This window comes from Aulostomus chinensis, chromosome 10 (assembly GCF_037954235.1).
Source record: "Aulostomus chinensis isolate RoL2024-O1b breed Wild chromosome 10, RoL_Achi_v1.0, whole genome shotgun sequence".
Taxonomy (NCBI): Eukaryota; Metazoa; Chordata; class Actinopteri; order Syngnathiformes; family Aulostomidae; genus Aulostomus; species Aulostomus chinensis.
In genome coordinates, this window is record NC_141329.1 from 1928022 (window position 1) to 1953811 (window position 25790).

Below are 25790 nucleotides of genomic sequence, written 5' to 3' on the forward strand. Positions count from 1 at the left end.
TGCTGTTCAGACGTCAGTTTGAACTCGGCAGCTCTGGCGCTGCAGCTGAGTGTGTCACAACTATGAATTCACACCAGAAAGGGACACTCACACTCCAATTAGCCCAAATACAAAAGTGATATCACACAGATAAGAAATCTTCTAGCTCTGAGCAGGCTTTGTAGCCTAATTAATAACAAATTATATTTTGCCCTTGGTCTCCCTCTGTAATCTGCCGCTGTAAGTAAATACTTGTAGATTTCCACACCCAGCCCTCATTACTGAAGTCACTTATATAATTGCACCCCCTGGTGTTGGATGGGGAAAGCTCTCTGGTTATCTGTGCTGCTGACAGGATGAGAGGAATCATAAATCACACCATACATCTCATGAGATTAGTCCATCTCACTGCTGTTCATAGATTATGGAAATTAAAGGAGGCACAGGACCCAGATGTGTAATTTCAGGGCTGATCTTCATTTGTGTCACTCTTGTTTAATCTAAAGTTTTGTGTCTCTGGGGCCTGAATTATGTGTTCTTATTTTTGAAGTCAGCGGCTTTATCACTCATCACCAGATCTCCTCACAGATTACACTAATCTGTTCAACCACGGCTCCTGTTGAAACATTAGAGGAAAGAGTCAAGAACCAAGGCGCTCAGCGCTTTCATGAAGTTCTATGAAAGAGGATGAAAGTTCTGTTCCTGAAGAGTCTCACTGGGCCTGAGTTTGCTGTGCGTGATTAAAGCTCCCTCTGGTGGAGCTGACGTGTGCTGACGAGCACAGGTACGGTTTCACTCCACTAAAACTTGAAATCCATGTCTTTTATAATTCTAAAAGCAGATTATTTTAAAAAGAGATTTTACAGATAATTTTGATATTTTTGCACGTAACTGTAATTTCTCCAAAATTTTAAATCTTCTAAGCACTTTGTTATGCAGCTGCAGAACAATCAATTTTTTAAAATTTGAAGGAATGCGTTCCCCCTATAGACTGCGCAGTGGTTTGGTCCAATGATCTCTATTCCAGCAAAGTGTGTCAATGTGGCGTTGTCTTTTTTTCTTTAATCCTACCACTCAATGTAATAGATTACTCTGTAACTGGACTGTATTTTTTCTTTGCATCTGCATGCTAATGCTGGTAGGAGGTCCACCCACAATGACGATCATCCTAATTCACTGAACTTCTGAAGAATTTCTAGTTCTTTTCACATTTTCCTGTAAGTGTTTTTCATGCATGATATCAGATCAGTAAAGTTGAGGAGATTTTCATACGCTAATATTTCATCTTGTGTAGATGGTAACAGTATTATTAATGGAACAGATTGACTCAGCGTATATTAGTGAACACAATATCCAGCCTACATGCAGTTATTCTGATATCTAAAGATAAAAATCCAATTTAGATGCAGAAACAGGAGCCGTGTCCTTACACAGCATCACTGCCAGTTCCCTTTGACCAGGACAGGTGTTTTAATTTCCGGGGCTCTGACAGCTTAAATCACTCCAGGATGAGGAGGCGTCACATTCACATCTTTGCTGTCTAATTCTGTTTTGTAGAATCTGATGACCGGCCATGAACAGAAGGAATCAGATTCAGCAATAGAAGTCAGCCAATCAGGAAGCTGGTTACTGAGTTCCCCAGGTTTCCAGAGCTGGTAATAAAATGTAAAGTACAACAGTGAACAGGAGCTGGGATCCAACAGAGCCAAGAAAGTCACAGAAAATGAGTGTTGAAAAAGACGTTGCTGCTTAGAAACAATGTTTTCTTTATGAAGTTCTGAACAATATCGTTCCCTACTAATATTTTGTGATAATTTTGGTCTTCATTGCTTGAGTGGCTGGGATCGGGGGGGATTGGATGTTTTAGTTGCTGCCTTTGAAAACAGCACGAATTAGGATTTTTCTGCCTCTAACAACACAAGTTAAATGAGGCTGAACAGCATCAAAGGCAAACTGCAGGAACTCGAGGGTTTGAATTTCAGAATAGAAGCATTAGATAAATGATTACAAACATTATTTACATACATGGTGAACAGCGGGGGGTCACGGAAACCTGGGGGCACGCCTTTGATGCAGCGCGCAAAGAACCTACTAAGTGGACCAATTTTAAGATGTATCACCGTTAAGATTTTGATCAGAATTATTCTTATCATTTGCAAATTGCAGTCGAAGTTAACAATCATAGATGCAGTAAACGTAGCAGTAATAGGAGTTCCTTTATATGCTTTTAATACAACAGCACTTTTAAGAAATGCCCCAAACAAAGAAATGAAATATCTGCCCTTGGCGGGTAATGAGCATGTGATCCACATCTTATTTCACTCTCTGACAACTACACTAATTATAGTGCTGCCATAAATTCAGATAGAGAGGTTAATGGCATGCTATTTTTGACACTCGTTCACTGCTGCAATTCGTCTTTAAAACTTACGTTGTCTTTGCATATAAATGAACAATCCATTACCCATCTCTGAGGATGAATCGCAAACTAACAACCTGTTCTCGCTGACAGCCCAGATTATCATTAATGCACCTGTGACATCCATCTCTGATAAATGTGTCAGCTGATATCATCACTCTCTGACTCTTCCTGCTCAGAGAAACTGCAGCTCAGATCAAGCAGATGCGATGTTTCATATGGAGCCTTTAATTAAGCAGGATGTGGCACCTTATTTGGAGCTGCAGCAGAGTTCAGGAGCTACACGCCATTCCTCACATTTCATCAGAAAACATTTGTTCCGGTTCGTATCCAAAACTGGGGCTCAGCTTCCAACAGCCGTTCAGATCCCAGTGTGTGGTCTTCCACATTCACAAGCTTATGAATTATTACAGCACTAAAGTAGAGGACAGCGATTAGGAAGGAGCCTGATATCATCTGCAAACTACAGCAGAAGCTGCTGCTCCGATTCAGCTTTATTGATATTTCTTCAGTTTCCCTGTTGTCGTCATCTCAAGTCAAATCAGTTTGATTTATAAAGCACCGAATAATAGTTATCTCTTAACACTTCAGCAGTAGAAAAGGTCCTGCAGGTTTCCTCTATGTTTGCTTTACTTCCTGTCTTTTTGTCTCATCAGTTCTTTGGTGCTCTTCAGCCACCACCACCACCACCACCCGCTGATTTCTCCCACCTGTTCCTTGTTCAGTGATTAGTTGGAGGTGGAGCTGCAGTGTTGAGACAACTGGTTCCTTCAGACCAAAAGCACCAGAGAAATCTTTGTTCCCTGTCCCCCTCGCTGTTGTCTTTGGGCCCACCTTCCTCCTCACTTTCCCTGACGGTGGCGTACGAAGAATTATTAACCTCTGGGCTTAATGGAGTTTTCAGGTATCTGTAGTACCTCCTCTGACAACCTTCAACATTTACCCCCACATTTGACCATGTACTCTGTTCTTGATTCTTATACTGGCATGAGAAAAGTACAGGTACAGCTTCTCTCATATTTCATGTACTTCAGTCTCCTAGCTAATGTGAGCTGCAGGCCAGTGCAACGTTAGTCATTGATTATCATCAGGCAAACATCTACAAGAATAGTTGCATCAGTTTAATTTGTAAAGCAATGACAATATAGGTAACTAAACTAGGGTGAAGTGAACTTAAAATATTCCTGCACATCCCTGGGGACAGACGCCCATTTAGTGGAGTCAAACCCAGATAGGAAATGAGGGCAGAGAAGCTGCGGCAGGTGAAGGAGAGTCTCACAGAGAGCAGCAGCTATCAAGCAGCAGCTGCAGACTGAGCAGCTCCACATATCTCAGTTCCTGTTTGTGGTGGTCTTTACAGTGCAGGCGTGTTGCAGAGGTCATGGCCTTCGGGCATCTCATCCCTCAGCTGAGGCTGGAGAAGCCAGTGGAGGACGGACTGTTCAGGAGCATTGACATCCGCCACTTTCAGCGCGGGAAGTCAACTTCTCCCCGAAGGGACAGAAAACCACACAAGTAAGTGTCTTCCAGAGAGCTGCAGTACAGTGAAGGGTTTAGTTTTCCTGTGAGGGAAGACTGTTGTGAATGCACAAGGCGATTACTGTGGGTGATGTTGAAAGGATTTGGGTGTCAAACATACTGGCAGCTAACTCACCATATACTGTAATGAAAAAGAAACCACAGTAATCCAGTGTGAGCACAAATCCAGCCCTTGTCCTTGCTGTTTTAATGCCAGAGATATTAAAGAGAAACCATGAAGGGGAGGAGAGAGACAAAGCAGCTTCGCTACCTGCACAACAGCCGAGGAAGTTGGAGACTAAAGCTGACAGCATACAAGCGCCTACCAAGATCACCTTAAGCAACATAGCCTGGCCTAAATATGAACCCTGTAATTCACATCTAACAGGATCTCTGCAGTTTGGAGAATTGCTGCTTCCCTCAAATGATTTGTGTTCAGAATTACTGGCAAACACTGCACATTTTGTCAAGGGTGATTATTTTGTCTTCATCCAACAGTATTTCAGCCTCAGCTTCTGTAATCTATGATGAACTCTGAGTACACACAACAGTCCCAATACATCCTTGACTGTAAAAAAAACCAACAACCTTAATTCTCCCCTACATGATGCTCCAAGCGTGTCAGATACCTGAGCTACGTTCTTCTCCTTGAGTTGCCTTTGGTCCAAGAGCACCAACTGCTGGATTACCACCCTTCAGACAGTGAGCTTCAATTCCAGTTTCAACACCTTGGCTGTTGTTGGATGTTGCATCGTGACTGTGCTGGCATGCGAGCTCTTCAGTGTCATCCCTGCCTGTTGCTACGGGAGATGTCACCTGGGACAAATGGCATCTAATTGAGGCTTTGTCTGATATGACAACTAGGTGTTAGCGGGTGCGGTGGCATGGTGATTAGGCATCTCTCTTCCTCTCCTGAACATTTATCAGACCCTCCGATGTCATGAATCTCTGGTGATCGTCTGGGCAGAAGAGCTGCCTGCCAACTGTGTCAGGGCCAGATTACACAGCTCAGTGACAGTGTTACAGCGCTACAGGGCATCTGTCTAATGATGTGTCCTGAAAAACTTTGCTCTGCACAAGGATCGGAATAACCCCAAAGTGTGAAATGCGCCAATTTTCTAACAACGAGTGCTCAGGCTCAGCAGAACCCACAAAGGAACCTCCTGCATGTATTTTTGTCTCGACAGGCTCCCACTGGACCGCTACGGGTCGTTTCTGGTCAAAACAATCAGCGGTCCGTCATACACGACCAACTGCTAATGTTTTGTACTGCATTTTAATCTTGCAATTTGTATGTAATTGATATAACAGCGGCACCTACTTCACGCTGCCCTCCTGAGTGGGAAATGGAAACAGAATGACTCTAATGAGCAGTGCAGCCTCACCTCGGCGCCTGAGCTTCTGGATGAATGCAGTGTTGAGGTCTCACATACATGCAGCAACACCCATCAGACTGTTTTACACAAACTGTCAGTCGGTACAGCTTCTGGCTGTGGGCTTGTTGGAGACAGGATTCACCACTGAACCAAGTTCCTTCGGTGCCTCCAAATAGTTTGCAATTATCGGCCAAATCATTTAATCACCATGAGACAACTTAGAAAACTCATCTAAGCTTTTGTTTCCTGTTCTGTCAGGCAGCCTCACTTGATCTAATTTCTACTTGAAACTGACAAATCTATAGTCAAGTCACTTCCAGGCTCGGAGGGAGAGGAACTTGGAGTCTCACTCAAGCCCAACCTAACTGAGCAGTTCGGCTCCTGGGTGTTACTCAAAGGAGCTAGCAGGCTTCTGGTGTCCTCCTTCATTTGTTTCCTGGTTGTGTTCCGCTCAGCAACCTGAAATGCAAAAGTCTGAGGTGAGCAGCAACTGGACTGTTTCAGAACTCGCATGTAAACTGGAAAGCTCAACAGTTGTCCGATTAGTAGTTCATGCGTTCTGCCTGTAATGGGGAATCGAACCTTGCTCAGCCATGATGGATCGGTACCACTCGGACCGCAAAAGAGAACCAGAACTCATCATCACAAAATATTTGTGATAACGAGGCAGACAGCACTCCCTTTTTTCATTCTACCCATAACAATTTGACAAGAATTTAAATGAGTTCATATATCAAACCAGCCTGTTGAAATACAACCCTGCAGTTTTGCCATTTCATGCAAATACGTGATGGCTGGACCAGCTGTTATTCCCCCAGAAGTTAAGTAATAATAATAATAATTCATATCATCCCTCAAGATCCTGTTGGTGTTACATTTATGACGAGTTGTGAGACGGATGGGAATCACAAGCCAATAAACCAATTTAGCCTGTCGGTTCACTTTACGATAGCAGATGTGAGTGTTACCGCCAGTGTTCCAGATTTATTATCAAGCTCAACTTCAAATTTGATTTTCGATGTAAAGTTGGTGTAAATCAGTGGAGGAAGACTCCCATCAGGAGTGTGTCCTTCCTCACGTCGCTCTTCTCGCCAGCAGACACCACGAGACTTGTCTCACAGGAACGGCAGTGCTTCTGAACCTTCCGTCTGTCGTTAAAGCCTCTGAGCTGCTAACAGCTCACTCAGCCCTTTAGTGCTTTTGTTATGTGGAGCATCAGGCAGCTCTCAGGTACAATATGACCGGACCTGGTGCTTCAGGCTGCATCAGGCAAGAAATACTGCTGATGTCCCAGTTGTACGACCAGAAATGGTTGCTGGGCGGCTGTGCACACATGGCCGCACACGTTACGTGACCACACAAAGAGCTACGTGAGGCTGAATAAACCCTTTTAAATGAGAGGATGAGAACAGAGCTCCTGCCTGGCGAGATTCTTATTAATTCATCAGTTTTTTCCTTCTTTTTCTCTAAACTTAAACCATTTTGTGTGATTTGAACAAAGGGCCACTGTGATATGATCAAGCATGAATCAATACTATCAGTATTGAAGATGAAGAAGTGTTGCGTGCTGTGTTTAGTCTTTAGGTTCCCAAACTCAAGTTTTGAACTTACGATTTTCATGAATCAGGTGCATGCAGGGGTTCGAGAGGGACGAGTGATCTGAGTTCATTAATTAGACCGTGTGTGATATGGTGAGTGAGTGCTTATTGAAATGTGCAGCTGATTCCAGCACAGTTTTCCCTCTGTCACAGCGCCCAGCACAGATCCTGTGACAGTGAATCCGGTCGGAGTAGGAAGCTACTAATGAGGACTCCGTCAAAGCTGTGACTTTTAAATGAGGAGCTCTGTCTTGGTCTTTTTTCCTGCAGAATCGTATGCATCAGCTTCCTCTGATTCCCTCCAAACGCTGCTCACATCAAAGCCGTGACGCAGGGCCCTCAGAACGCCGTTGAACAAACAGGCGGTTTTGTCCAGAGCTGATTCTCAGTTCCCTCCAGACTTTAGTGCACATCCAAACAGCCTTGTTGTTTTGTATCTTTGAGGGACTGAGACCTCTGAAATGAAATCAGAGGCAGACATATGTTTGAAAGAAATGCAATTTCATGCTTTCTGACACACACACACACACACACACTCTGTAAAGAGGAGGCGAACAACCTGAACAAAACTGTGACAGAGATGCATATAAAGATAAAAGTAGTTTTGGGCAAAGTTGGAGTTAAGAACCAGTAGCAGGGGGGCATGACTGTGAATAATAATGATGATCCATGCAGGCACATAGCTGGAGCAGTTATTTTTCTTACTCTGTGTCTGTGCCGGAACTTTCTTGTTTGGAATGTAAACGGCCTGATTTTGTTGCAACGAGCAGATTCTCTGTTGGTTCTGGTCTGTGGAGACTGTCTGGGCTTCACTGCTCCTGTGCTTGTGTGGAAGAACGTTACCGTTTGTTAGGAGAGGCATTTAATGGCAAAGTCAAAGATTCTGTCACAGTAATGGTTGAATTTAATTTTTTCAGTGTCGTTGTGCATGCAGATTTACTGTCCCACTTTCCTTGTTTGCAGGACTACATGAACAGAACCGGGTCATCTCTTATGTCTGCTAAAGGCCCGTCAACATAACTGACTCAACATGAGATGAAGGACGAATAAGAAGTTCTTGGGTTTTGTGTCCCACGGGCGTGTTCGTAGCATTGAATCATAGCAGTCAATGTTTATCATAGTAGACGTTAATTTCCATTATTAAAAAAAAAAAAAAAAAAGGAGCTTGCGTGTTTGGTGAATTAGCGACAGCTTAGAAATCAAGTTGATAGGCTGCAGCGCCAGTTAAGCTTCTCTGGAAGGTAATTAGATTCAAATAATCCAAATAACAAAAGCCATAATCCTGTTGAAATTCACAGCATTCTGTTGGTGTTTAACTGGCGGACCTGTTAACAAACTCCAGCCAGAGAGATTATGAAACTGAGCTGTTTGTTGGATCATATGGCACAAGTCTACCCGCATTATGCTCCGCCATATGTCATGGAGGGCGAGGGAGAGAGAGAGAGAGAGACTGCTCCAATGAGGAGCTGAAGATCAGTGTGTTGATCCTCTCGCTGAGGGCCGGCTGAATATACGCGCGTTGTTACGTTGTCCTCTATAAAAATGCCTGTGACCGTTTCAGTTAATGATGGAACTCTAATTACAAAATACACACAAACAACCACAAGATTAATCACCGATAGTCACGTCATTTGTGGAGTCCGAGCTCCGGCCGCTGAGCTTCTTCCTGACAGACAGAACCGAGGTGCGCGACAGTGGGTTTTTGGCTGATATCCGATGCTGATATTTTTACCCCTGATTGTGGATGATTTTTATCAATGTTGTGATAAAAGAAATGATGATGGAAGAAATTTAGGCTGATTCAAATGTTGCCCATCGGGCCAATATTCAAAAAGAGACATGGGCCCATGCTGAGGACAGGCGTCCCTGGAGCTCCTCGTCTTCAGAGACTCTCATCAAGGTGATTCCAAAACTACCAAAAATCAACAAGTCATACAAACAACCCACGTTGTAGTTAAATGAGAACGCTCTCTTCTCACTACGAGGGTTCTCGAATACCACAGTACGTGATTGTATTCTGCAGCTCTACAAGCCAGCTGCACTCTTTGCTCCTCCATCACCGAAGAGCCTGACCACCCTGAGGTCCTTGGCATCCTTAATGAGTCAGTCCCATCTCCATCCCATGCAGCCTGGAGATAAAACGGGGTGAGTCTGTGAGATCAGAGCCCAGTGAAGCCCTCCAATTTACTGTATTTCCTTCCCTCGGACTGAAGTGCTGGATTAACGATAGACCAATGAAGATCAGGACCAATTAGTGAGCCTACTGACCAGATATAATCCTGCAGAGACAGCAGGTACTGCAAAGGTTCTAAAGATGTATGCTAAAGTAAATGAATGCCATATTCCTCCCCCTTGTGTAATTTGTGTTCCGTGTATGACCAATTAAAATATGCAAAGCCTATTCAAATGATGCACTGCTGGATCTGATCTATCACGAACATGAAGTTCAACAATTCCGCTTCGACTCGTTCCCTCGTCAGCGCTCCCTCTGTGGTTGGGCTGAGACAGGAACGGTTAAACTGGTGGCAGAGAGGCACCAGTAACTGGAACCCAATGACTATGACACTGATTAATTTATAATGTAATTTAAATTGTTGTTTTCCTTCCATTTGCCTTCTGTGTCTTTTCTCCTGCATCTGCCTGTCTTGAGGGAAGACATTATTCTGTTCATTAACGCTGCGGCGTCAGCAGTCAATCAACTAGATTAGCTGTGTCACGAGATTAAGGGGGACCATTAATTGCACTGATAAAAAGTTGAATTTCTCATTATTGCTAAAATGATTCCACATTGCCATTTTTCTTATTTTCCTTTATGGAGTAATGACTTTTGTAATCATTTAAAGTCATTTAAAGTCCAGTTTTTAAATTAAGAGTTTGAAAAATAACTAATTTATTCGGATGAAACAGTTATCAACAAAAGATGTGTTAAAGATTGATGCATATAAGCTGACCTTTGACCCCGCACCAGTTAGTAAGCAGCGGAGGGCTGGAAATGAGCCCTTGTCATCGCAGACGCTGAGACGGAAGAGCAGTCGTCCGGTTGCGTCCTGTATTTGTGGCCTGAGATGCTCTGCAGCTCATGTCTCTCATTATTATGGCCAGCAGTTCTTTTGTCTGGTCGTTTTTTTTTGTTTTTGTTTTTTCAACCATTCACCAAAATGTAACATTGGAATTTAATTTTCATACGTGGTGTGATACAGTTGAGCAGTCTGACTTCATGACTTTGTGTAAATTCAGTACATGTCAGTGAAATGAACGTCACTTGAGTAGAGATGTTCACCCAACCCTCCAGTAGAACGTCACTCCTCAGACCTAAGGAACCAATCATGACTATTCTGTAGAACATGCAGAACCGAACACATGACATGAATGTATCCAGAAATGAAGGAGTTTATTCACAGGGTTTTCAAGAGTCACTTCAGTAAAACTGAAGCTTGTCAAAATGAGCAAAACACTCAAATGAATTCTCGTTTCTCTTTCGTTGTGGTGGAGATTTCTGTCCACATGATGGCACAATAGCATCACCCTCCTCACACAGAGCAGCAACATATTTCCTAACTCTGCCGGGAAGATTGGAGCTTTACACTTTCTGAGATTCATGAAAAGGGTAGTGTGATTAATCAAGTGGGACCGAGCAGGGTCAGGTAAATAATGATGTCCCAGCTGCAGGCCAAAGAGTAGCAGTGGATTCCTCTGAGGCCTCAGATAAAACTGATATTCTCAGCATACAATTACACCACAACTATAGTTACACACACACACACACACACACACACACACACCAGACCATTTCATGGAGGAGCTGCCAGGGTCAAGCGGCGGGTGGAACTCAGAAAGTAGCATTTTAAGAGACCAGACATGGAGAGTATAAACCGAGTGATTCCATCTGTCTGCTGCTTCACTGTTTTGGATTATTAATGAAAGTCAAGGACGATAAGAGGAAGAATTCTTACTGCAGAGAAGCAGGGGATGAAAACTGCTTTGTTGGAGTGAGCAGCATCAATATCTTAATGAAACCATAAATTTCAGCAAAGCCTGAATGACAGCGTTCCTGCATCATGCAGAGGTATATTTCTGAATGGCTTCATCTCTGGAATACTGAGAGCCGGTGAGCTGTGTACCGTCAGGCTTCATACCAATGACATAACTAATGAAGTCTTTGATCTCATCAAGAGAAATGCCTTCAGTTGTCAGAGGTGGATGGTGTCAATCACCTATGAACATCTCAACACTGACACATGCGCTTGCCTCGTGTCATTTGCATCCTGATGAACTTAAATACTGCCTGGTGCAGCGCTCCTGCTTCTCATCTCTGAGCTTTGTTTGCTCTCCTCCTCCTGGCCAGCACAGGAACACGGTACATGTCTCGTTACGCTGCTGTCCTGCACGGAGGAGCCAGCTGTTCCAGTCCTGGGAATCCAGCGGTTGTTTTGGGGTTTTTTTGTCAAATGTAGTAAAGTGGTTGAGTAGAAGGACACAGTAGTAGCAAAGAAGTATCACTGAAAATGCAAGTAATTATCCAAAAGCCAAGATGATACACTACGCGTCTTTGTGGAGACTTTCATTTACAAACTGGACCACCAATTTCAATTAGTAAAATCAAATTAATCAGTAGAGCTCACACACACACACACACACACACACACCTCAGTGCATCTCGCCCTCCTTCACTCATCTCACTAATAATGCCCTGGGCCACCCATCATTCGGCTCATGTGCTTAAGCCTGCCAATGGCCACTCTGTAATCAAACGCCATTCGTCTTCTCCAGCTGTTGCTGATTACACCTGAAAACACATTTGTGTCATAACACAGAGCTGCTGCCTCATTTGACCACGTCTGTGACTTCACCATCAGAGGAATCACGTGTGTCATCTACCTACATGCATGCGTGTTACTGCATGATGAAGATGCGTCTCATGAGGTTCCTCCTCGTATCCAGCTGTGAAATCAATAAATCCAGCGTATTGATTGGCTGGTTATTCATAAAGACTACAAGTGTTGCCTACCACATAGAAGTAGAACACCTACATACGTGTCCAGGCTGTGCTCGTCCAGCCGTGTGCAGCACAGCAGCATACTTCCTCCTCAAACGTGTAATCTTTTTTTAATCTCATCCTCCCGCCCTGTTTTGATGTTGTTTGCTTGCAAGCCTCTGATATTGCTTTGGGGGGGGGAGCAATAACAGTCCATATCTGCAGCTGCACAGGATTTCAAATAATGGTATTGTTGAGTTCAAGTGCGATGAATGAACAAACGTTCAGCCCTGCAAACCCAAACAGTGACGTGTAAAAGCTTAATAGGTCTGTGAAAAATGGGGAATATATGAAGACTCAATATTCCCGCATCATGTTTGGAGTCGTGTGGCCGTATGTCCTCACATGGAGGTTGGATATTCCTATTAAAGGACGTTCCATACGCTGGACAAGTTTAATTTGTAGCCAGGCTTTTTTTGTGTTTGTGTGTCTTAATGTGCACCGTGAAGCTTGGTGTGAATTAATGAGCTACGTTTTCTGCCTTTTGTTTTTACCTGTGTAACTTTGACCTAATTAGGTGACGAGTGTATGAAAGGGGAGGAGTGTGAAATCTCTTCCAATCAGATATGAACGCAGCAAAGCTCTTTAGCAAACACAAAACACTGCAACTTCTTTGGACTGCAGTTATCAACCGTCGTCAAAGCCAGACAATCGGAGCCTCCAGAGGACAAAGTTGTATCCTGAACTTTTCTCTTTGTCTTGTCCTGCTGCTGCAGTTGCGCTCATGAGCATTAATGAAGTTTTAATATGCAGCGTTATAATGAGTCACATCTGAATCAGTGTGAGCAACGCTGCAATCAAGTGACAGTAGGAGATCTGCCATTTTCTCTTACTGGAGACCAACTGTGCAGAATGACCCATCAGTGATTGGCTTCAGAGGGAACCCATGCTGGTTCTGGTCCTGCCTTTGTTGCTCTGTATGGGTAAGATAGATCGAGCTTCGCTGGGAAGGAAATGACGGGTAATTAATTTATAATGGTTACACAATCCTGCTCTGGTTGGACAGACGATGATGAAAAATTTCGAGACAAACACTGAGATCAGGATCGATCATGAGGTGCTTTAGAACATCTGACTCTTTGAAGAGGGGAACAAGGGAGAAGAAAGCTGTTGGTTGGAAACAGGACGTTTTCATCCATCTGATCCAGACGCACAAAAAAAACCACCCAAGGTCAACTTTGAAGTCACAGGCACAAAATGAAACGTGCTAAATACTGAGCCAAGTACTACAACCTGGTTTGTTGGATGTGGAGTATCTGAAGGTGTCTTGATGATTGAATTTGGTGCGGCTGTTGAGGCTCCAGCTCACCTGCCTCCACTTAAGCAAGCTCGCGTGCTCTCTCTGTCTCACACACACACACACACACACACACACTCTCGGGGCGACAGTAGTGGCATATGCAGTTCAAACTAGAAGAAAATACTCCTTCATAAGAAAGATGGTTGTACTGCAGCAGCACATCTACTGTCCGTCTATGATGGAGCTCAGCTCGAACAAATGCCACCACAAAAACCCTTTTCAAGGAGAACCTGTGAATGAAGCATCAAGATTAACGGCACAAAGATATTTGGGTATAAAAGACAAGAAAATATCCTCTGTGTTCAGCCAGACTGGCTCCGAAGCATTTCCTCTGGTGGACAAAGTAAAGACACTTGTTTGGAACGTGAGTGTGTGTTCAGGGTCGAGAGCAGCTTGTTGGAGCACAGGTGACCACACGGACTTTAGAGCTTGAGCTAATCCACTCAGCAGAGCTGTACACATTCACTTTTGATCACAAAGAATTCTTTCTGCTTTGTAATTCTTGTAAGACGTCCAGGGGGTGTTTGATTGCTGCTCCTCTACGTTTTGTTCTATTCTTACACTTGCTGGCTGGACTGTTGCAATGGATGTAATTGATATTCATTGGTTCACACAGTTGTATTGTGCAGTTGTCACCATGTCTTCTGAGTCCATCGCTGCAAATACAGGATCTGTGTATTTATGTGTGTCTGTTTATTACATGTGTGACCTTCTAGGTTGAAGCATTCTCTCACAGCCAGTGAAGCGCATACCGATTCTTGGTTTGAAAAGGTTCTGTTTTGCACTGGATTGAGTATTTTTATCCACAGTTGCCATAACGATCTGTAACTGTAGCTGGACTTGAGTGACACGCTGTTAGTCCCTCCTCTCAGGACCAGGACAATTAGTCCAGCCAGCATCCCTACTGACATGTCCCCACTCGGCAGGGTTGCCTCACTCCAACCACAAGACGCCACCGACTTCTCCTCACTGTCCCTCGATGAGAGAACTTCAGTTTCAGGATCAACTGCCTGAGTGACGCTGCTGATGCTATTGCTGCAGCTACCTGTCACTATAGCTGCAGGACCTTTCCCCACCATCTGTTAATGGCTCAGGTCACTGCAACACTATTTTTATCTCTTAGACAATTCCCTCCCTCCCTCCCTCTCTGCCCTCCCGCCTGCTGTTATCCACTTAAAGCATGGAGATTTTCAGCATGGAGAGAGATGACGAGGTGGTGGTGGTGTTAGAGGGGATGGGGGGTGTAGTTTTAGGGGAGATTCTCATAATAGAGACTTGCTGTCCTCTTTCTTCTGTTGTGCATTAGGACTGAAGGCTCAAAATAGAACCTCTCTGGAGAGCATCTGATCGTGTACACTCGCTGCATGCGCACAGCCACACGTGCGGTAAAGAGCCCATTTGTGTGTGAGATCAAAGGGAGATGGGATTTGTGAAATCTTACTATACTCATTCTGAAAGATTAGTTTTATTCATTACATCATTTTTTTTACATCACAGTCGAGGCATCCTCCTTTCTGTCTGAATCCCTCCACTACTGCTCCCGCTCGTGTGAGTCATTCCATCCACCGAGCAAAGGAGGAATATAAGCCACTTTAATTGCACAGGAAATGGAAACCAAATATTTGTCGTTGCCAGAAAGAGTTTGTAATTTCTGACCTCTACATTTTGATGTTTGAGGAGCATAACGCAGCCACAAACATCTCCAGTTAAACAGCACACAAATGGCAGGAGAAACACTGTCAAGAAGCTGACAAGAGTGTTTCTTTGTATGTGTCTGTTTGTGCTATTTGCATATGTTTGTGTGTACAGCCAAGTGTGTGTGTGTGTGTGTGTGTGTGTGTGTGTGTGCGCGCGCGCCTGAGCCACAGTGGATAAGAATGCCTGCCAGAGTGAGCGAGCGAGTGTACAAGAGCAGGATCAGGAAGTCGAGAGGAAGAGAGCAGAGAAGGAGACATAGAGTGCAGGAGCAAGTCGCAATTCCTCTGGAAAAGAGAGGCGCTTCCTTCCATCTTTTCACGGGGGATTAAAACTGGATTGGCTTCGTAGGATTCCCCCGCTCGTGGAGTACGCCTCTCCCCTCTACTGTAATTCAGGACTTTGTTGTGAGGCAAGAGAGGAACACACACTTTGTAGCCAACCTGCTTGACAGATGGCACCAGCAGAGTGATCTTTGACTCCCTCCGAGCGACCGGTCCTCGCTCCCCTCACTGAGGTAACGTATGTCAGCTCCTCTCCACAGCTTTCAGCTAAGAAGCTGCATGCTCATACAAGCGTTCTGCTTTGAATGTGCTTGAGTGAATGTGCAAACGAATATGAGAATATATCTTAAATGTTAGGTAGCGCCAAGAGGGATGTGGTAGAGAGCAGGACTCGCCGAGACACACTGGAGCTCAATCACCACCTCATCAGCACCTTGTCAGACTGGAGTTGTTTAACACGGCAGTTATCAGGGATGTTTGTGCCTCTGGTGATAGAGGTGTTCCACGACTGACCTTCATCTGCTGCGTGATAGGGTGACCTGAGGTCCAGCTGGAGAACACCACCTTGTTGACAGCACCCCCCCCCCCGCCCCCCCAGTCTGCACCCACCTGCACTTTTTCTAACCAGACAACCTTCGTAAATTAAACCAATGTTGCTTTTCTCAGCACCTCAACTGCTAACAGTTACAAATCAGGGTGGCACAAGTTGCTACACAGGCAGATGGTAAATAAGGCTGAGAATAATGAGCACTGCCCCTGGGGGGGTTATGTCTGATGCGCAGGTTTAGCTTTGGTAGTGTTCTGATTTGGAGAGATTGGCATCTTTGTGTTCATTGTAGAAGAGATTAATACAATTTAGTCTCCTTTCATGCTGGAGATATGAAAGCAGACCTGATTTTCCTGAAAAGCCCGTTTTTAAAGCTAAAATCCAAAGGCTGTTACATGAACTCTTTCCCTGTTGAATACCTGAGAAAACATACAGTTAAACATCTGTAGTGATAAGTCCATACACACATCTACATATTTAAATAGTCTCGTAAATTGTTGATTTGGTCCACTTCAAGAATAGAAAATGAACCAGCGAGCACTACCCATGAAGTAAAAGGTCATTTTGATTTTGTTCTCCGTTTTGTACCGTTTGTAACTCAGGACTAACATCAGCTGACCTGGACTTGTGCCAGCCTTTCTTTTGCTCTCAACACAATGTGTCCGCTGCTTCTCCCGAGCAGCCGACACTGTTGGAGATGCATTGTTGAATTTCCCTCAACAAACAGAGGACAGACTCTGTAATATCTGGAGAAAATCAGCAAATTATTCAAATCTGGGGAAGTTTGCATTCAAGACAATAGTGTGACTGAGTGTGGTCTGATTCCCCGTCCCTCTTGCTTGCCCTTTGTCTCTCTCTCGCTCTCTCTCTGTCTCTGTCTCTCTCTTGCTCTGTGTGTGTGTGTGTCTCTGTCTCGCTCTCGCTCTCGCTCTCTCTCATCCGCCTCTCCTATAACTCTCATTATGTTCAGAAAAATGCTCACTAAGTAAAATTTGACAGTAAACTAACCAGCTAGGTGCAGTGAGGTCCACAGGGTCAGTCTCCGTCATAGTTCTGGGTGTCCAGTTGTGTTCTGTCCCAGTAACTTTTATTATGAGTGCCAACTAAAATGCATAAAGTGGAAATGCAGCTTCAAATAGGATCTGTAAATGCAAATGAGCCCGACTTGAGGGACGGAGGAGTTTAACGTGACTAAGGAGCATAAAGCAGTAACAGTAGTAATTAGAGATTTACTCCAACGTTGGTCCCCCAGCACTGTAATTAGTCTTTATATGAAAGGTCATTTTCTCTTTTTAATGCAGTTCTCTGGGAGTACGTGCAGTAGCTATACTCCAAAAGATTCTAACAAAAAAATGCTTCAAAAAGCAGCCAAAAGACCAAAAACCACAACTTGTGTACATGACGGTAATCAAAGTCAGATTCACACCTGCGCCATAGGTGAGCAACTCGTATTCAGGGAGGTTATATTTCATGCTGTCTCAGCGTGGGGGGGTGGTGGGGGGGGGGGGGGGTCATGCTGTTTCAGTGTGGCATTGTCAGGTTTTCTGAAAGAGCTGAAGACCACAAGGACACCACTGGCTTACTTGTTATGGTTACAGAAAGTTAAACCACAGGACAATGTGATTGCCCCCAGCTGTAAGGGAGCATAACGCCACCTACTGGTCTGGAGGTGAACATACTGCAGCGACGAAATCTGTTCTACCCTGCTTGGTTATTCCAGCAGCAGTCGTGACCTCATCGCGTGGCTCTGCTGCAGCGATGCATGTGAACCCACTGACTGATGCACCAGGAGAGAATAGATCTGTCTGAGCAGATGTACACGTGTCCCAGAAATACTGTACTTTACTCCAATTAAATTTTTAGCAGGCATGTCAAACTGAACGTTGGTCCTCATTCAGTCACCTTGGATATACAGTAGCTTCATGTTTCTCTCTATAAGATCAGCTGAATGTGGAAAGCCTTTTTAGACAAAATGGCATTTCAGTACTTTATTTTTGTGCTTGTGTTCTTAACGTTTACATTTCCTGACTGCACGGCGTTTGTCATCCTCATCACCTTCCCCTGCGTATCTCACGGTGTTTCCTCTATCCATCCATCTGTGAGGTGACTGCAGCTGCAAGGTTCAAACTGTGGTATTTCGTCAGTGTAATGTGTTTATTTTTAGCGTTAACTGACCCTGCTCAGAATGAAGATTGATGTTGGACGGCTTCCTACTGCATCCCCTCTCACCCACTCTCTCGTGGCCCCGCTCACATCTCGCATCATTGGCTATAGATTAAAGATGCTGAGGTTCACTCTCTTCCAGACAAAGAGACGCAGCGTGTGATGTCTCTCTGCAGGGTCCACCAGACTGGCCATGAGCTTCATGTACTGTACAAGGTTTGGAGGGAAAGCCAGCCGTCTGTCGTATTCAACAATGATAGTCTAACCTTGAGCGTTATTTGTCGCACAAATTGGCGTCCTGTTCACGGTGATGGACTGAATGATTGTGTTTTATCTCTGACACGACGACTGCTGTGGACTGGAGGTGTTGTGTTCACAGCCTGTTGATGCGTTGGTACATAAGTACACACGCCCCGTTACCTGCAAGGAGTCTCTTCAGCTTTGGAGCAACTGTCCTCTGGGACTCAACTGGGTTTTAGTGGTCAGAGGGCACAGGCATGTTTTCCAGTTTCACAGCGTCACATTCAACACGTTTGCCTATGAGCAGGATAACTACAAATTCCATAGATGGATTTCAATGAAGTTCGATGAACTTGATTAGATTTTGGAATTGAAGCAATGCCAGACCCGTATCTGATCACGCCGCGTCCCCTTGGTGGAGGTACCCGCTATCCAATGGTCCTCTACTTCTATTACTGAGTTCCTTGAAATAATAAACTTGCAACCATATCTTTTTGTATTGTCTTTAACATATTTCCATTTCAGATGTCCTCTAAATAGGACTGTGCCCTGCCTTTGTAAAGCATCAACATCTTCCACATGGTTCCTTTTCCTCACTGAGGAGGAGAACTCTGTCTGCTAACGTTGTTTTCTGTGATTATCAGTTTTACCTGCCAGGCCCACTTGGACAGAATTTCATGACATGGAGGTTATTTACTGTTCAGCTGTGACAATCATAGTTGTTATCCTTGCTCCTCAATTACTGGGCTCTCCTTTGACCTTCCCTCGTCTTCACCTCGCAGTGAGGAGCCACATTATCTTATCTTGACACAGCCGCCCTCTGGAGAGCTCCTCCTTTTGTTCCTATTATTTACATGGGCTCAGACTCTGTGAGCTCATGCTGCAGGTGCTTAAGGTCGAGAGCCTTTTCCTTCACATCAAGTGCCACAGCATAAATTCAATAACATCCAGCACTCAAGTGTTGAAACTGTGTCCCCGTGTCCCTTTGTAATCCCAGTGTAAACCCTTTTTATTAGCATTCCATGGCTAATCACCTGCCCCCCCCCCCCCATAAAAATCAAATGCTAGAAGGGTTAGCATAGTTGGCATGCTTCACCAGTATTAACAGGTGTTACCATAAGCCAGACTGACTCTAGTTTTTGTGCTGAGTTTTTATTTAGTTTCATATTTAATTGGTTTCTGAGCACAGCAAGTCATGAATCATAGCCTGAAGGCTAAATTTACTGTCTGTTACATCACAGGTGTTCATGATCATGTTGATGATTTTTATGTTTGGACTAACAGATGAAACCTGCTGCTGTTACATGTGTAACAGTGAGAAAGTTATAAATAAAGCTGGAATTCAATGCTGGCAGTTTTCTTTATTTTGTGTTGAGAAGCATTTAATATTTGTAGCTGCAGATTTGTGCCTGAACTAAACCTAACCAGAACCAAACCCGGTGTCATAGCTGTCCTCAGATATTGTGTTTTCCACAGAGATGGAAATGAAATATGTGGGGTTTAGCTTGAGGTCCATGCAGGTGCAGGACAGCACCATCGCCTACTGGACGCAGTCAGGACATGGACACGGATGCGCTAGCGAGAAGGTCAAACTCCTGAGCACTTGTGTGCAGCGCGTCTCCTAGTAGGCCGCTGGCTATTGCTGCACTGGTCACTCCTGTTTGTGCAGGTATGTCGGATAATGCACAAGTACTTGTTAATAACTTTTCAAAGATATCCTATGAATATTCATAAGAGCTGAATTTTCAGATGTGTGTGTGAACCTGAATACCTTTTGGTATTTATAGCGTGAGACAACGTGTTGAGAGCTGGCAAACAGAAAATGTCATCGTAATGTTGAAAGCAACCTCGGGGAAACGTCGGTGTTCCTCCTGTAGGTTTAAGCCTTCGTCCGCAGAGCAGCTCATCAGTCAGAGCAGCGCTCACATCCGCCGCCATTACATTGGTAGATGCGTTGGGTTTGCAGCGCTCCTGTTGTCCTGAGACGTTTAGCTGTTCTTCGTCGAGTGGAACAGAAATGATCATATCTTGTGATCGCTTTGCTAATGTGAGGAAACCATTTACTTTACCTCTGGGAAATTAATAAGCAAACCAAACCAACTGCATTTATGTCTCTCAGGAGAAGCGCTGAGACAACAGCAGTAACCTGGGGGGAGCGTGGGGTGCATGCTATAATTTGCAGCTGCCATCATGGCGCCTGTGGAGAAGTCATTTATTGCTCACTGCAGACAATGGATGTCTCCGAGAGCTGTCCGGCAGCCCACTTATTAGTATGTATTGTGTAGATGTGGATTTTAAATCGTGATAGACACATTATACAACTGACGCCCCCCCGTCTTTGAGTAGAAAATTAAATCCTCCTCCAGACTTTTGATGGCAGCGTCAGAGAACTTGTCTTGTTAGTGGTTAAGCAACACACTGAGGTGAGGAAGAGTGCAGTTGAGCTCATTAACGTGGCTTCACGTCGGAGCAGGAATCTGACGTGGAGGGTTTATCCTGTACAGCCACCAGAATCAGCTCACTCACTGGCAGGCTTGGTGGAACGCAGCCGCCGTAGAGGTGCCAGAACTCACTGCTTGACGATGCAAAAGCGGAGGTGGAGGAGAGAATCTAATAATGAGAACGGACAAAATGAGAGGCAGCAACACAGCCAGTCTGGCAGCTGTTTGGAAATTTGAATATGAATTGAGTGTCTCATTGGAATTTCCCTTTTACTTTAAAAAAGTTCACAAATCCTAATGAGGGGATTTAGTTTGAAGGTAAATGTGACAGAAGTGATGAAAGGTGTCCTAAAGACAGCAAGCAGTCATGGAGCATCGCCAAATAACATTTAAAATCCCTCAAGTCTCATTGCACCAGTGTACGACAAATTTTCACAACAAGCAGAGCCATGTTGAATGACTGTGATGCTGCTGCTGGATAACGTCTTTGCTTTCAGCATCAGAGGCAAAGATGCTCGAGTTCTGGCCCTCAGCTCTTCAGCTCTGATATCAACTCATCTCAGGATTACAGCAACCTTCCTAGTGGCCGCCACAACTCATTCAGTCCAGCTGGTCTTTTTCAAGACTGTCTGCTGTGTTGAGGCGATCCCGTTCTGTCGTGGTCTTTAAGGACTCTCAGGCTGCTTTAGCTCCTGCTAATTTTCTTGTGTACAGTTCAGTTTTGCTGCTTCAACTCTCTTCAATCAAAATAAGATTTTACCTTGCCTCACCTCATGAATAATTCTATGGGCTCTTATTTTGAAGGTTGGATTTAACCCATTTGTCTCTGTCCGCCAGCATCATCATCATCATCATCATCATCCCACAGCATCACATCTTTAAATTTGTTAACCCATTGCAATAAATGTGTTTATTGTTACTGTCAATTTTTACTGCATCGGGATTTTAATCAAATCATTTTTAATGTCTCCAAGAAAAAAAGTGATACTATTTACGCATTGGGACTCATTTATTTTGAAAAGTAAATAAATAATAGCCGAATTAAAGGGAGAGAGTGTGATTGCGGAGGGACGGGTGGCCTGTTGTGGGGCAACATCTGCAGCTCCAAGTATTTCCCAGCATGACAACAAATGAGATGTAGAGTCAGGAGTCAGGGAAGGAGAGATTACGTGTGCGGGGGGATGTCCGGCGTCATCAGCTCCCAACAAACCTCAAACACCTCGTAGTTCATCTCCGGCAGAAGCGGAGCGAGGAGTTTGTCTGCAGGCAGCAGCTTTTACGAGACAACCAATTACACAACTGTGAAAGTGTGTTTTATTCACTGTGACTACAGCTTCATTTGCAATTGCATGAACACGCCGCCGGACCTTCTTCAAGTCATACAACTGCTGTGCCCCTCACACCACTGAGCGTGCTGCGGGCCACTGGCGTTCATTGCAAAAACCAGGTTAGTGGTGAAGAGAAGGAAGTGTTGAGGCTTTCGTGTTTGATGCAGGCGGGAATAAAACTTGCAGCAACGTCTCCAAATTGCAAACTACAAGTGACATCAAAGACTGGTGAGATCAAAGGGGAAAATAAAGATCAGAGATGCGAAAACAAAAGTCCTCTCCACTGCCTTTTAGTTTTGATTGAGTGCAGTTGTTGCTGCATCTTGAATCAGCCGAGCTCCAGCGACTCCATCATGCAGTATACAGTACAGTAAGGGTCCGCTGGTCGTCGGCCTGTTATGGTTGTCAGTGGTTTCACCTGCGTTTTGAACAGGTTTTCAGTTTGGATCAGAAACTGTTATGTTTAGAGATCCAAGAAAAGTCCTTGATGTCTATTCTGTTTAGAGGCCAGTGATGACTGCAACCTGTCAGTTTGGTTGCCAACAGCGTGAACTGTGAGGCTGGTTGTCACTGAGCGAGGCGCTGCGGCTGTACCATGGGCCACAGCATCATGCAGCTCGCACATTATCTCAAATACGATCGCATCCACCTTGAAGGAGGCGTTTGCTCTGTGAGTTCTGTCTGCTTGATTATCTGGTTTGTAGCTTAAAAATGAATGAAAGTTTAATTGAGTGAGCAGCAGCATTTGTTTCATCCTGGCGAGGGCCGGATCCCCAGGTTTCCTCCCTGTTCTGACTGATTTGTATGGACTCATTAATTTGATGAGGCAGGTTATTCTCCTCCTGTAAGTTCCAGAGTTAGAAAAGCCTTGAATGTACAAACTGCCAGATAAATTAAGCGAAGGGATTTCTTTTGTCATTCTCACTGAGACGGACGGAAATTGATTCTCTCTTCAAATTCAGAGAAATCCTTTGTTCTTCAGGGCTGAGAACGGATCATCATGTCAGTCGGACAAAAAAACTCTCAGCCATGGGTTCAGATCCACGTTCTGGCGCTTCCTCCTTCAACACATCAGAGGGATTCACCCAATCTGAGGTTTCTCACTATTTACAGCGTGTCACTTCACTTCTGAAAGCTTAGTTAACTGTTGCTCACTGAAATCCATGCAGCTGTCATTAGAACTGGGAGCAGCACGACAGCTAGCGAGTTAATGCACAGATGAGCATCAACTAGCAGTTCATGCTCAAATCTATTGAGGTCACTCAGAGATCAGCCTTCATCCATCAGGCCGGGAGGTTTTGTGTTTGCTTCAGAGCGAACGGGAGCAAACACAGCGCATCAACGTGAGTTCTCTGTCCTGTGTTTCTGCCACCTCATTTACCCTCCTCACCTCACAAGAAGACCACTCTTTTCCTTTTGTTTCTGCTTCCGCCGTTCTTGCTCATTGAGGCAGCAGTCAGACATGCAGGACTCATTTCCTACATTCCTGCCATTAACTCAAATATTGTTCCAAGAACAAAGACATAAAGGATGTGCTATGAATGGCTTGTAGAATGTACATTAAATGGTTTTTGAATAAGATATGAAGAGAGAGCTACTTAGGATTCTTTCAAGAGAAAAAATCCTGCATTTGCTGTAGCTTGAGTCTGACACTTGTTGGCTCCTTCCATTATTTTTCAGAGGTCCTCCGGTGGAGAGGATCGTCTGCTATGTACTGACTCGCTGTGGGTTTTTGTCTCATACATCAATATCTCACTGCAGCATACGTGAGGTCGTTTAATTTTAACAAATGGTGTTCAGTGATGGAACGGCCTATCGATTCTAGGGCGACGTAGAAGCGTTGAAGATATCTATTACTTTCCAAAAGTCAAACCCTCCTCCAACGGCTAATGAGCAGAAATGCCGCGCCCCTCCCAGAGCCGCTGGTATCGCAGACACATTCTTCAGCTGCAGCTGCAAAGGTGGCCGTTCCTCAACAATAATTAACTAGTTGTTGCTATTTGTAGTCGGTGCTTTATTTTGGCCCGGTGGGAGCATCGGCTGCTCCCACATCGCATCGGCCGACATCCTGAATTCTGAATGTTCTAATTGCTGCTATAATTTCATTTTGATTGAAGAGAAATTAGGTTAAATGTATTTTTCAGGTATCATTTCATTTATAGATATTAATGACTATTAGTAATATATAGTAGGAAAACTACAAGCAGCAGTGTGATTCACATATGAAAAAAGTCACTTTGATAACAATCTACTGTATAGGTTTGTTGTATTTACTGTATATACAGAAGATGCGGTCCAGACCCAACTGACTGAAGGGGGACTGACAGACAGACAACAGTGCAGTTCCATCTCTTCAGCACCAAGGACAGCACCAGGCTTTCCCAGTACCAGGCACAGGGGTACAGAGCCATCAATCCACCTTAGTGAAACCAGGTCGGGTGACAGATTGGCGAATAAACTGCCGACCCTTCTGCTTAGGAACTCTCCCCTGCTAGAGGATGCTTGGTAACACTTCAGAAGGAGAGAATCTAAAAGTAGAGGACCGGGGCTCAATGAATCAGACAAAGGAAGGTCTGATCTACATGATTTATATAAGCCAGAGTTGGAGGCAGGTGAGCAGGGCTGGGGAAGAACTCAGGGGACCAGCTGGGGAGTCGGGGGAACTGGTGGTCTGACGGAGTACGAGAGTGAAAGGAAACAGCAGATAAATGAAGAAGGTGGTCGTGACAGAAAGTGTGAAAATTGCTGCTGAGTGGTGTTTTTCTCTTGCTTCCCCTCTAAGGTGGAGACATGCGATGATCCGTATCCTCGTGTAACCTCCTTTTAAACACGCGGCCTCAGACAAAATCCAATTATGTGACGTGTAATTTCATCAGTGTTCAGACATGGTTACAGGTTATGTGTTTCATATTTGATCCAATCGCTCTTCTAATCTACCAACGTGAATATGAAGTTAATGAGTCATCGTTTTTAAAACACAACGAGTCGTTCAAATCAGCAGTTACAGACAAGTTTATAGCTTCCTATCATTTCATAGTTTGAAAACTAATTTTGGCTTTTTTGAATTCAGAGTCAGAGCTCCTGAATCGTCCTGCTTCATGTCCGTCTCTTCAGTCACATTCAGTCTGATTGTATTAATGTCTTTGAATGACCTTACCAGCATGTATCCCTTATTCAATTTCACATTTTATTCCACAGTGCTTGCTGTAAAGTCTTATAATAATATTTTTGATGAAAAGATTATTGCACTAACAATAGGCTGTGATCAAAAATGCGACCATTGGTGCAATCAGCAAACATCCCAGTCATGCAAAGACGCTTCTCAGAACATCCACACAATGTTGGAGGAAGCAGAGTTCTTGGGCTGAGTTGGGCTTCGACATGTTAATCTGACTGAAGTCATACTTGTCCAAGTTGGACCAACATACATAGACAGTCCAGCACATACAAGAGTGAGGGGGACTACCCCCGCCCCATCGTTCAGGAGGGGGGTGTGCATCCATCAATAAATCCACTCTGTTTTGTTTTGGGGTTTTTTCACTTTATGCCTTTCTTTGTCATTTTAAGAAAGGCAGCTCAGAGGGAGATGATTGAAAACTCCAGGCTCATTATCATACTGCACAGACACTGTCTCAGCCTCAGTGAAACATCTCTCCCCTAAAACTGAGATATCGCTGGCTTCTGTCTTTCAACATTAATTAATCAGCATCTCCTTATAGCCCAACATCATGAATACCAGCTCCATCCTCCCGTTTGATAGCTGAAGTTGATGTTGGACTGAATTCTAAATGTGCGGCCGTCGTGTATAAATAGATGTGCTATAGAAGGTGTAAGTTATCGCTTTCCTTTGGCTTTAGTTGAAATTCA

At 44.3% G+C, this 25790-nt stretch overlaps 1 protein-coding gene across 7 annotated transcripts in view; it reads left to right on the top strand.

Annotated features, from left to right (window-relative positions):
* The first annotated feature begins 15164 nt into the window (after positions 1-15164).
* The window catches only part of gramd1bb (GRAM domain containing 1Bb), a 92894-nt gene continuing 82268 nt past the window's right edge, over positions 15165-25790 (top strand). For 5 of the 7 annotated variants that reach the window (XM_086215459.1, XM_086215456.1, XM_086215457.1 and 2 more), the window contains exon 1: positions 15165-15437. The gene's annotated coding sequence lies outside the window, so the exon portion shown is untranslated. The remainder of the gene's footprint in view (positions 15438-25790) is intronic. The other 2 variants (XM_086215460.1, XM_086215461.1) reach the window with 1 other exon arrangement.